Source organism: Chiloscyllium plagiosum, chromosome 44 (assembly GCF_004010195.1).
Source record: "Chiloscyllium plagiosum isolate BGI_BamShark_2017 chromosome 44, ASM401019v2, whole genome shotgun sequence".
NCBI classification, from domain to species: domain Eukaryota; kingdom Metazoa; phylum Chordata; class Chondrichthyes; order Orectolobiformes; family Hemiscylliidae; genus Chiloscyllium; species Chiloscyllium plagiosum.
Genome location: NC_057753.1, coordinates 10,030,471 through 10,041,352, shown reverse-complemented (window position 1 = coordinate 10,041,352; position 10,882 = coordinate 10,030,471). Strand labels below are relative to the sequence as shown.

The 10,882-nt window shown below is 44.9% G+C and overlaps 1 protein-coding gene and 1 pseudogene across 1 annotated transcript in view; both read right to left on the bottom strand.

Annotated features, from left to right (window-relative positions):
- Positions 1-10,882, bottom strand: part of LOC122543651 (zinc finger protein 91-like) — a 331,816-nt gene that overhangs the window by 162,410 nt on the left and 158,524 nt on the right. The window lies entirely within an intron of this gene.
- LOC122543649 overlaps positions 4,478-10,882 on the bottom strand; it is a 36,346-nt pseudogene continuing 29,941 nt past the window's right edge.

Here is a 10,882-nt window from a genome sequence, read left to right as displayed (position 1 = left end):
GCTACTTGGGAACACAATCTCTTGCAAGTACCCCTCCAAGCCACTCATCAGATTGACTTGGAAATAGGTTGCTGTTCCTTCAGTGTCGCTGGGTCTAAAATCCTAGAATTCCCTCCCTCAGGGCATTGTGGGTCATCGTGAAGCGTGTGGACCACAGCAGTTCAAAAAGGCAGGCCACCACCACCTTCTCAAGGGGAACAAAATGCTGGCCAGCCAGCAACTCTCATGTACCACGAATAACTTTTAACAAATGATTGAAACGGAGTGTTGGAATGTGCAAACAAAAAACAAAATCAACGTTCAGGAGTGACAGGTGGAGGGTATTGACTCGGTCCTTATTTGAGGACAGATAAAGAGCAATACAGTATACTGACACTGAACTGGAAATAGAGTTTAGAGGTAAACACCTATAGTCTTTCATTCAGTGTATACATTTAAAATCGATTAGAGGTTGGTTCCTGAGATGTACTACAACAACACACGAGTAGGACGATTAAGGAGGCATATGAGACTTGATTTCATCTCTTTAATGGCAGCTATATCTCCCACACTCCCATGCGATGGAGAAACCCCTCTTCTGATGACGGATAGCGCACGTGCGCTGAGAGGGAGGTGCTGGTGCGCATGTGTCAGATAGGCATGGGGCGCCGCCCCTCATCAATCTGATGGACGGCTGACCAATCTTTGGGAAACCCTGGAGGACCGAAAGGAGGCTAGTAATCCGGCCAATCAGAGCGCCCTGTATTGTCTGAATGCGGAAGGCGGACCATGAGCATCTAAAGCTGCTCCTGCTCCTGCTCCTGCTCCTCTCTCTCAATGAAGATTGAGCTTTAACTCAGACGGCAACTTCCTTCCTCTGTCCAACACCATCCAAATGGTCCAATTTGAAATCTAAATGTTGACCTTGCTTTTGTGCACCCCCTGTGCAGCCGTAACCCTGCACGCCTCGCTCGGTCTAAGCGCCGTATGACCTGCATGTCCTTGTTTGCTCGGATCTGACTGTACTGCTCACAAATCCGAAACTTTTGACATAGAACACAGAACAGTACAGGCACTTTATCCTACGCTCAGATGAGGCATACCCTTCATTGTACTAACTTCCACGTGCCTATCCAAGAGTCGCTTAAATGTTGCTAATATATCTGACTCTACTACCACTGCTGGCAGTGGATTCCATGCACCCACCACTCTCTGCGTGAAGAACCTACTCTGACATCTCCCCCAAACCTTCCTCCAATTACTTTAAAATTATGCCAACTTGTAACAATCATTTCTTCCAATGCTATCCACTCTATCTATGCCTCTCAACATCTTGTATACCTCTATTAAGACACCTCTCATCCTTTTTCACACCAATGTCCATTTCATACCTTGTGCTAATATTTTTGAAGGACTTCTTCAGAAGGATAATATATTACAAGGGACACTTTAAAATTATGCCAACTTGTAACAATCATTTCTTCCAATGCTATCCACTCTATGCCTCTCAACATCTTGTATACCTCTATTAAGACACCTCTCGTCCTTTTTCACACCAATGTCCATTTCATACCTTGTGCTAATATTTTTGAAGGACTTCTTCAGAAGGATAATATATTACAAGGGACAAAGACAGTGTACATACATAATATGAAGTCTTTAAAATTGATTACATTTTAATGAACAGAAGAACTTATTTATGGTAAAATGGGTAAGCTGAACATGCATTTTGAAGGATGAGAGAGTGGAATATTTCGAGGTGCACAGTAAAACAGGACTGAATCTGCATGGCTTTGACAAGAGGAGGTCATGTCTGACAAATCTATTAGGATTCTTTGAGCAGGGAATGAGTAAGTTAGACAAAGGAAGAGCCAGTGGACGTGAGTGATTTGGATTTCAAAGTCCTTTCACAAGGTGCAGCGCAGGAGACTGTGAAATAAGATGAGTCCCAGGTGTTAGGGGCAAGGTGCTGACATGGATAGAGGATTGGCTGGCAGAAGGCAGAGTGGTGGTATAAAGGGACATTTTTCAAGAGGGGGCAAGTGGAGTTCCAGAAGGGGTCCATGCTGGAAACACAGAGACTTGGGAGTTCCCAGTTCAGGATTCTCAGGGGAGGATTTTATCATTCTGGGGGGAATGGGGACTGAGAAGGATCCTACCATTCATGGGATGTGGTGGGGGGGTGAAAGGATTGTACCATTCACATGGGAGGGGGAACATTATACAATTCAGACAGTAAGGGTCATACCATTCATGTCAGATGTGGGTAGGGGAGGACTGTACCCTGAATGGGTGTGGGGGCGGAAAGGATTGTAATTGTTCATTGGAGAGGTAGCAGTGGGGAGGATTGTACCATTCACAGGGAGAACTATTTATTTTTATTTTCCAGAATTTCCATGATACATGACGGATGCCAATTTTACCCACCAGAAATCTCCTGAAATTGGACGCACTAAAAAAAATCTAGCAGGAAGATTATCAGTGAAGAGGTCTTGTTTTGGTCAAAGAGGGATAGATATAGAGTTACACTGCATGGAAACAGACCCTTCGGTTCAACTCATCCATGCTGACCAGATGTTCCAATCTGGCCCAGACCCAAATTCCACATTTAGCCTATATCCCTCTAAACCTGAACCCTTCATCCAGATACCTTTTAAAATGTGTAATTGTACCCACTTCCACCACTTCCGCTGGCAGCTCATTCCATACAAGCATCACCCTCTGCATGAAAATGTTTCCCCTTAGGTCCTTTGTAAATATTTCCCCCTCTCACATAAACTTATGCCCTCTAGTTTTGGACCTCCTCCCCCCACTCCCCCGAGAAAAAGACCTTGGCTATTCACTCTCTCCATGCCCCTGATTTTATAAACCAGTATAAGGTCACCCCTCAGGCTCTCACCCTCCAGGGTAAAAAAGGCCCCAGCTCTCCCTATAACTCAAAACCTCCAGTCCCAGCAATATCCCTGTAAATCTTGTCTGCAGCCTCTCAAGTTTAACAGGGTCCTTCCAAATGAATGGCGAGTAGACTTCTATGTCGTGTCCTAAACGTGGTCTCACCAATGTCCTGTACAGCCACAACATGACTTCCCAACTCGCTTACTCAATGCTGTGACCCACGAAAGCAAGCACTTTCTTCACCACCCTGTCTACCCGCAACTCCACTTTCAACCTGCACTCCTGGGAGTATTTGTTCAGCAACACTCCCCAGGGCTCCACCATTCACTGTATCAGTCTGCCCTGCTTAGTCTTCTTCACAAATGTCATGTTTGATCTACTCATGACACATTCCTTGGATTTGGAGTGTTCTGATGTAGCGTTTAATAGGGATCCATCAAAATCAACATCCAGTCTTGTCTGAGAGCAGAACTAACTCAACTGACCGAACAAGCTGCACAACTCTTCTGTCGGATTTGTAGATGCGACATCCTCTCTCTCTCGTCAATGCAACAGGATGAGAGAGGCTTGGAGTACCATTCTCTCTAAACACGATTCCTAATCCACAGTTATTCCAGACTTATATGCATAACATCTAAACCTAAATAATTAAAGCTCCTCAGCCTGATCTCCCACAAACAATAGAATGGTTTCAGCACAGAAGGAACATGCTCTAATGGAATGATGTCTGTTCTTAAATTCCATGTTAAGGTTATTATTGCATTAATCTGTTATAAATGGTGTCCGATTCAGAGAGGCATGCTTTTTGTGGAACCCTACGGGAGTTTTCTGATCACAGAATCATACAGTACAGAAAAGACCCTTTGGCCCATCAAGTGTGTACCCACCAATATGTTATCACTTACGCTAGATTCATGGAGCTGTACAGCATGGAATCAGACCCTTTGGTGTCCATAACTAGAGGGCATAGGTTTAAGGTAGATGGGGAAAGGGATCTAAGAGGCAACCTTTTCACACAGAAGGTGATGCATGTATGGAATGAGCTACCAGAGGAAGTGGTGGGATTGGTACAATTACAATATTTCAAAGGTATCTGTACATATACATGAGTTGAGAGACATATGGGTCAAATGCTGGCAAATGGGATGAGATTAATTTCGGATATCTGGTCAGCATGGCCAAGTTGAATGGAAAGGTCAGTTTCTGTGCTGTCCAGCTCTATGGTGGGGACATAACCCGTGTCCACATTCCCCCCTCTACCCTGCCACTTGAGACTCGCCTCTTGGTCGTTTGTTCTGTGTCAGACTACTCTCCTACGAACCTGACCTTGAGAATTTTTTAAAACAGGTGGGGACATAACCCGTGTCCACATTCCCCCCTCTACCCTGCCACTTGTTGTGTGGCTCAGAACCCGGGAACATCGTTGGGTCATCCAGACCCTGACAATTTCCACATAGCTCTGGGCATTTCTCAAAAACGCCACTCGGATTGTCAGCCACTGTCAGAAACTTTAGTTTTCCTTTTTGTCCAACCTTCAGCACTGGGCGAGCATTCTCTGTTCCTGTTGTGGGATCGTGTTCAAATAGCGACCAAAATCAGCAACTGGCGAAAATAGCCTCTTTATTCAGCAACCGCAAATACTGTCCTTACAGCAGTCTCTTTACACACTGTTCTTACAGAGATTAACATTCCGTCACTATAGTGTTCCATTGTTTTAACTATTGTACACAAACGTTGGCTACTACTCCCGATATGATTGAGATTGTCTGTGTGGTCTGCTTGCAGAATTAAGAGGTGTTAGTCCTTTTGTCTTTTAAGTCAGCAAATGTTAGTAAAATTACTCAGCCTGTATGCTCTAAATAAGTTGGACATTGTACCTGCACTGAATAAAATAATAAAGGATATTAAACTGTTTATCACTGCTGGATTGAGAGATTTGTTTAGTATTTACCAGCATGAGTTTCATTCATTCCTGCAAGTTCATAGAAGCGCAGCCTCGATAGTCAGTTTCTTAAAGGGGACAGTGGCTGCGAGTCAGGGAAACTGTTTGATGCTCTGTATTTATTCACGTCCCAATAGACGGTTGGCAAGAGCTGATTAATATTGTATTCTTTCATGGAGATAAGATGGCAGGGAGGTATTGTTCTGAAAACATTACTATGTTGACAGTTATTCAGAGGTAGCTTTGATGCAGAAATAGGCCTAAACACTGCTTGTAGCAAGAGCTGATAAGGCTTGAAGATGTGAAAAAGAAGGAAGGAATCGAAAGAGGTGTTTTAACTTATTCTATTTTGTAATAGCAAAATATACTACAAAACTGCGATTTTTTTGAATGAATGAAGCTATGTTATAGGAAAGAGTTATGAGTGAATGAAATGGGAATGCAGTATTATTAGATATAGGGCTCCTGTGAGCAGGTTAGAAAAGAGTTATGAATGACTAAATAGAAAGCGTTTGAGAGTGGGTTAGTAAAGAGACCGAAAATACAATCTCACACACCATGTTATCGTCCTGGCAGCCTGGTGGGGTCGTAGAAACCGCAGCCAATCTTTACACAGGGCAGATTTCTCCGGAGTCAAACATGACAGATACACACCTCCTGACTTCAGTACATGCTCCAAATCAGTAAGTGTGTCTTAATAGGTGCTCAACTCATCAAGGAATATATGCCCTCTTGAATATTAATACAAGTAAATCCACAAAGCATCCAAATATTCGCTACTCAGTGTGACTGGATTGGTGTCTGAGCAGATGGCATGACTGACTGAATCCCTTCCCACACTCGGGGCAGGTGAACGGTCTCTCCCCAGTGTGGATAGGCTGGTGTCTCCGCAGGGAAGACCAATCAATGAACCCCTTCCCACACACTGAGCAGGTGAACGGCCTCTCCCCGGTGTGGACCCGTTGGTGACTCTGCAGGTTAGAGGACTGAATGAAAGCCTTCCCGCATATGGAACACGTGAACGGTCTCTCCCCGGTGTGGACCCGTTGGTGTCTCCGCAGAGAAGACGAATCAATGAAGCCCTCCCCGCACATGGAGCAGGTGAATGGTCTCTCCCTGGTGTGGACCCACCGGTGTCGCCGCAGGGTGGATGAATCGCTGAAGTGCTTATCGCACACTGAGCAGGTGAACGGCCGCTCCCCAGTGTGTACCCGCTGGTGGTTCGCCAAGGCAGAAGACCGTGTGAATACCTGCCCGCACACTGAGCAGGAGAAAGGCCTCTCCCCGGTGTGGACTCGCTGGTGGGTCAGCAAGGCAGAGGACTGGGTGAATGCCTTCCCGCACACGGAGCAGGTGAACGGCCTCTCCCCAGTGTGAATCCGCCGGTGGGTCACCAGGGTGGATAACTGAATGAACGCCTTCCCACAGACAGAGCAGGTGTACGGCCTCTCCCCGGTGTGGACCCGCTGGTGACTCTGGAGGTTGGAAGACTGGTTGAACGCCTTCCCACATACAGAGCAGGTGAAAGGCTTCTCCCTAGAGTGGACCCGCTGGTGACTATGCAGGGAGGATAACTGAACGAACGCCTTCCCACACACATTGCATGTGAAAGGCCTCTCCCCCGTATGGACCCGCTGGTGGGTCACCAGGGCGGATGAATGGGTAAACCCCTTCCCACACACGGAGCAGGTGAACGGCCTCTCCCCAGTGTGACGGCGGCGATGGCTTTCAAGCAAGCTTGGGAATTTGAATTCCTTCCCGCAGTCCCCACATTTCCACGGTTTCTCCATCACGTGGGAATCCCCACCGCCCTCTACTGTCGACAATCAGTTGAAGGACCACTCACAAATGGAAGGTGTTCTATGTCTTGCTGCTGCGAATGGGGTGTTGCTATTTCAGACTTTGTACCTGCTTAAAGCTCTTCCCACAGTCAGTTCACTGGTACATGCTCACAGAGGTCTGTGTACTTCAGTCTCACTGAAGTTTGAAACCTTTCAAAGCAGACAGGACAGAAGAGAAATAAAATATCTAGTGAGATTCAAAAGGCTGATAACATTCCTGTGCCAGTGAATCGATTGTCTCGATCAGATCTTGTTTTGAGATATCTGGCTGCAATTCCATCCGTTCTCATATCCTGTAAAATAGAGAATACAGAAGACATCACCATCTACACAGGATAGAAATTCCAAACAGACAATTCTGGTTCCTGTGGAACATTCTTTCTTCTCTCCATCCCCCCAGAATGTGAATATCAATTTCACAGTCTCCCTCCATTCTCACTAAGTATTATTGCCTCATGCTTCAAATTCTCCTAAAAATGCTGAAAAATGTTGACTGATTGATCTATGCTCGCCTCTTCCTGCCCTGGACACAGGTTGTCACAGATTGAACTAGGAGTGAGCCATTCAGCTCTTAGGGCTTGCTCTGCTGTTCCATAAAATCATATCTGTGCTGCTTTGGCCTTCACTCCATTTCCTGCTGTTCTCCATAACCTTTCATATCCCTGTCACTCAAAATTCTCTTCAATTAAGCATTGAATACATTCCATGAGCCAGTCTCCATTACTCTCTGTGGGGGAACACTCCATAAACTAACAAGAAAAGAATAAATTCCTCATTTCTACCTGAAATGGGAGACCACTTCCAGACAGGTGGAGACTAGTTAGTTTAGAATCATGTTCAGCATGGACTGGATGGAATAAGGAGTCAGAAACTGAGCAGTTTAACCCCAGAATGGAAAGGGAGGGTGAGAAAAGAAAGTGCCGTACTCACAGATGGTAGACAGAGAAAGGAAGTTGCAATCTGAGGTGAAGCTCAATCTTCATTCAGGGAGAGAGGAGCAGCATCAGCTTCAGAAGCTCATGGTCCAACTTCCGCATTCAGACAATAGGGGGCGGTTCTGATTGGCAGGCGGACCAGTCTCCTTCCGGTCATCCAGCGATTCCAATTGGCTCACTGTTGACCTGTGTGACGTCATGGAGCGTGGCCAATAGGAGAGAACTAGCTTGGAACACGGGATCGTCATCGGCTAGCTCCCTCCGGACGTCCCGCCCCCGAATGTGGACGTCACAATGCGGAAGTAGCCCTGATGAAGGACTTTTGCCCGAAAGGTCGATTTCGCTGCTCCTTGGATGCTGCCTGCACTGCTGTGGTCTTCCAGCACCACTGATCCAGTCTCCCATCAATTTCAGACTGATACCCCCAACTCTGGGCAACATCTGCGAGCAAAGCAATATCTCCCCCTTTCTATTCCTCATCCTGGGAGGGAGAGAGAATGGGGAAGGCACTGTACACTTGTACCAACTGGCGGCAGAGAGGGTGAATGCAAGTGAAGGGGTTTCAGATTCGCTCTCTGTTAAGGCTTTCTGATCCTCATGGCATTTATCAAGACTGGAACGTGAAAAGGGTCAGAGATTTGTCCAGTGTTATTAAATTGTTAAACATTCAACGTGCTCTTCGTGGTTTTCTCACGTTCGTTTATAATTAATTGTTGTAATTATGTGTTGTAGCCATGTCATATACTTCCAATTATGCTGTTATTGAAGGGGATGGTAAGTGGGCATTGGACAGAGTCATAGAGATGTCCAGCATGGGAACAGACCCCTCAGTCTAACTCGTTCATGCTGACCAGTTAACCTGGATAAATCTAGTCCCATTTACCGACACTTGGCCCATATCCCTGTAAATCCTTCCTAATTCATTCACCCATCCAGATGCCTTTTAAATATTGTAATTGTACCAGCCTCCACCACTTCCTCTGCAGATCATTCCATATGTACAAAGAGAGTCCATTCATCAGTCTAACAATGGCAGGGAAGAAGCTCTTTCTGAACCTGTTGGTACATGTGTTTCCAGATTCTGTATCTTCTGCCTGACCAAAGAGGTTGTGAGAGAGCATTAGGGGGTTGGAGGAGAATTTGATGATGTTGGCAGCATTTCTGGTGGCAAAGAGAAGTGTAGGTGGAGACCATGGATGGTAGGTTGACTTCCATGATGGTCTGTGATGTCCATAAAACCTTCTGTAGTATCTTATCATTCTGGGCAAAGCAGTAGCCGGACTAGGTTGTTACACATCCAGATAGAACACTTTCTATAGTGCATCTGTAAAAGTTGGCGAGGGTCATTATTGACATACTGAATTTCATAAGCCTCCTGAGGAAGAAGTGTTGTTGTGCTATCCTGGCTGAGATTGCCCCATCATTTTTCCAGATGGTGAGAACACTCAAACAACCCACCGAGTTTGCATTGCTGACAGAAAGCAGTTTGTGTTCAGCAGCAGCTTAGTCATTCACGCACTAGGTGCTGTGAGATTAAAAGTACGGACAGCCATGAGGAACCAGATGTGTTTCCAACCAACGCTCAAACTGATCAATCTAAACCTTGAAGTCTCAAATGAAATCTAGAAGTTCACTTAGGCAAAAGCTAATGGAGGCATCCTCATAAAATTACCAGATATACTTGGAATCCTGAGAAGAATTCAAGTGAATCCTAGAAAGATATTGCATGTCTTGGACTATTCCCAGTAAGTGAATGAACTATCAAGATTCATATAAAGATTTGTGGGAACTATGGCAGGGAAGGAAAGAAAACTAGATTTACAATTTAATGCCATACATACTATTCTGCTAAGTTACTCCTGTTGATTAGGTTTTCACATTTTTAAACAAAAAAAAATTGTTCTTCCAGTTAATGACTGGGTTTTCAAACTTCTCTTCAAAATTAATAGTTTTTCTCTTCAAACTGAATGATTGTAACAAAACTGCATCTCATTGTGGGATGTTGAATCTGTAGGATGTGCTTGGTAAAGTTTGAATGAACAATATTTCAAAGTGAATTTGATCATGTTAAGTACCAAGACGTTCTGGAGAGGAAAGACTTGTGTGTTTTGTAATACTTAAATCAAGGTCAGTTCAATAGAAGAAGCAGACAGGTTGATGCTCGAGTTGAGAGCTCGGGCAAAACAGCTGAAATAATGCAGGCAGTAGCACAGCAATTAGGGTTCAAAAGTTAGCCAAAAATACAAAAACAGGTTGGAAAGTTTCTTCAGCTTTCTTTAAAAAAGCTAACAAAATAAGTGTTGGTTCTATAGAAAATGAGTATGGGGATTCAATAACGGAGGATAAAGAGATGGTAAATGAATTGAAAAGAGCTTGAATCTTCACTAGAGAGGATACAAGTAACACCCTGGAACTAGCTAAATCAGGAATTGAAAGGGAGGGAGGAACTGAAGAAAATTACAATTACCAGGGAAACATGAGTAATATCCCAACAATTAAAAGGAGTCAGGGGGCGAAGTTGAGTATGGTTGCCATTACAAAAGAGAAAGTGCGAGAAAAGCTAAAAAGGTCTTAACATTGATAAATCTCCTGGCCCCAATGGGCTACATCCTCGAGTTCTGAGGGAGGTGGCTGAGGAAATAGCGGAGGTGTTGGTTAAGATCTTTCAAAAGTCACTGGAGTCAGGGAAAGTCCCGGATGATTGGAAGATCGCTGTTGTAATCCCCTTGTTCAAGAAAGGATCAAGACAAAAGATGGAAAATTATAGGCCAATTAGCCTAACCTCAGTTGTTGGTAAAATTCTAGAATCCATCATTAAGGATGAGGTTTCTAAATTCTTGGAAGAGCAGGGTCAGATTAGAACAAGTCAACATGGATTTAGTAAGGGGAGATCGTGCCTGACAAACCTGTTGGATTTCTTTGAAGAGGTGACAAGTAGATTAGACCGGGAAAACCCAGTGGATGTGGTCTCCCTGGACTTCCAAAAGGCATTTGATAAGGTGCCACACGGGAGGCTGCTGAGCAAGGTAAGGGCCCATGGTGTTCGAGGTGAGCTACTGGTATGGATTGAGGATTGGCTGTCTGACAGAAGGCAGAGAGTTGGGATAAAAGGTTCTTTTTCGGAATGGCAGCCGGTGACAAGCGGTGTCCCGCAGGGTTCAGTGTTGGGGCCACAGTTGTTCACATTATATATTAATGATCTCGATGAAGGGACTGGGGGCATTCTAGCGAAGTTTCCCGATGATACAAAGTTAGGTTGACAGGCAGGTAGTACTGAGGAAGTGGAGAGG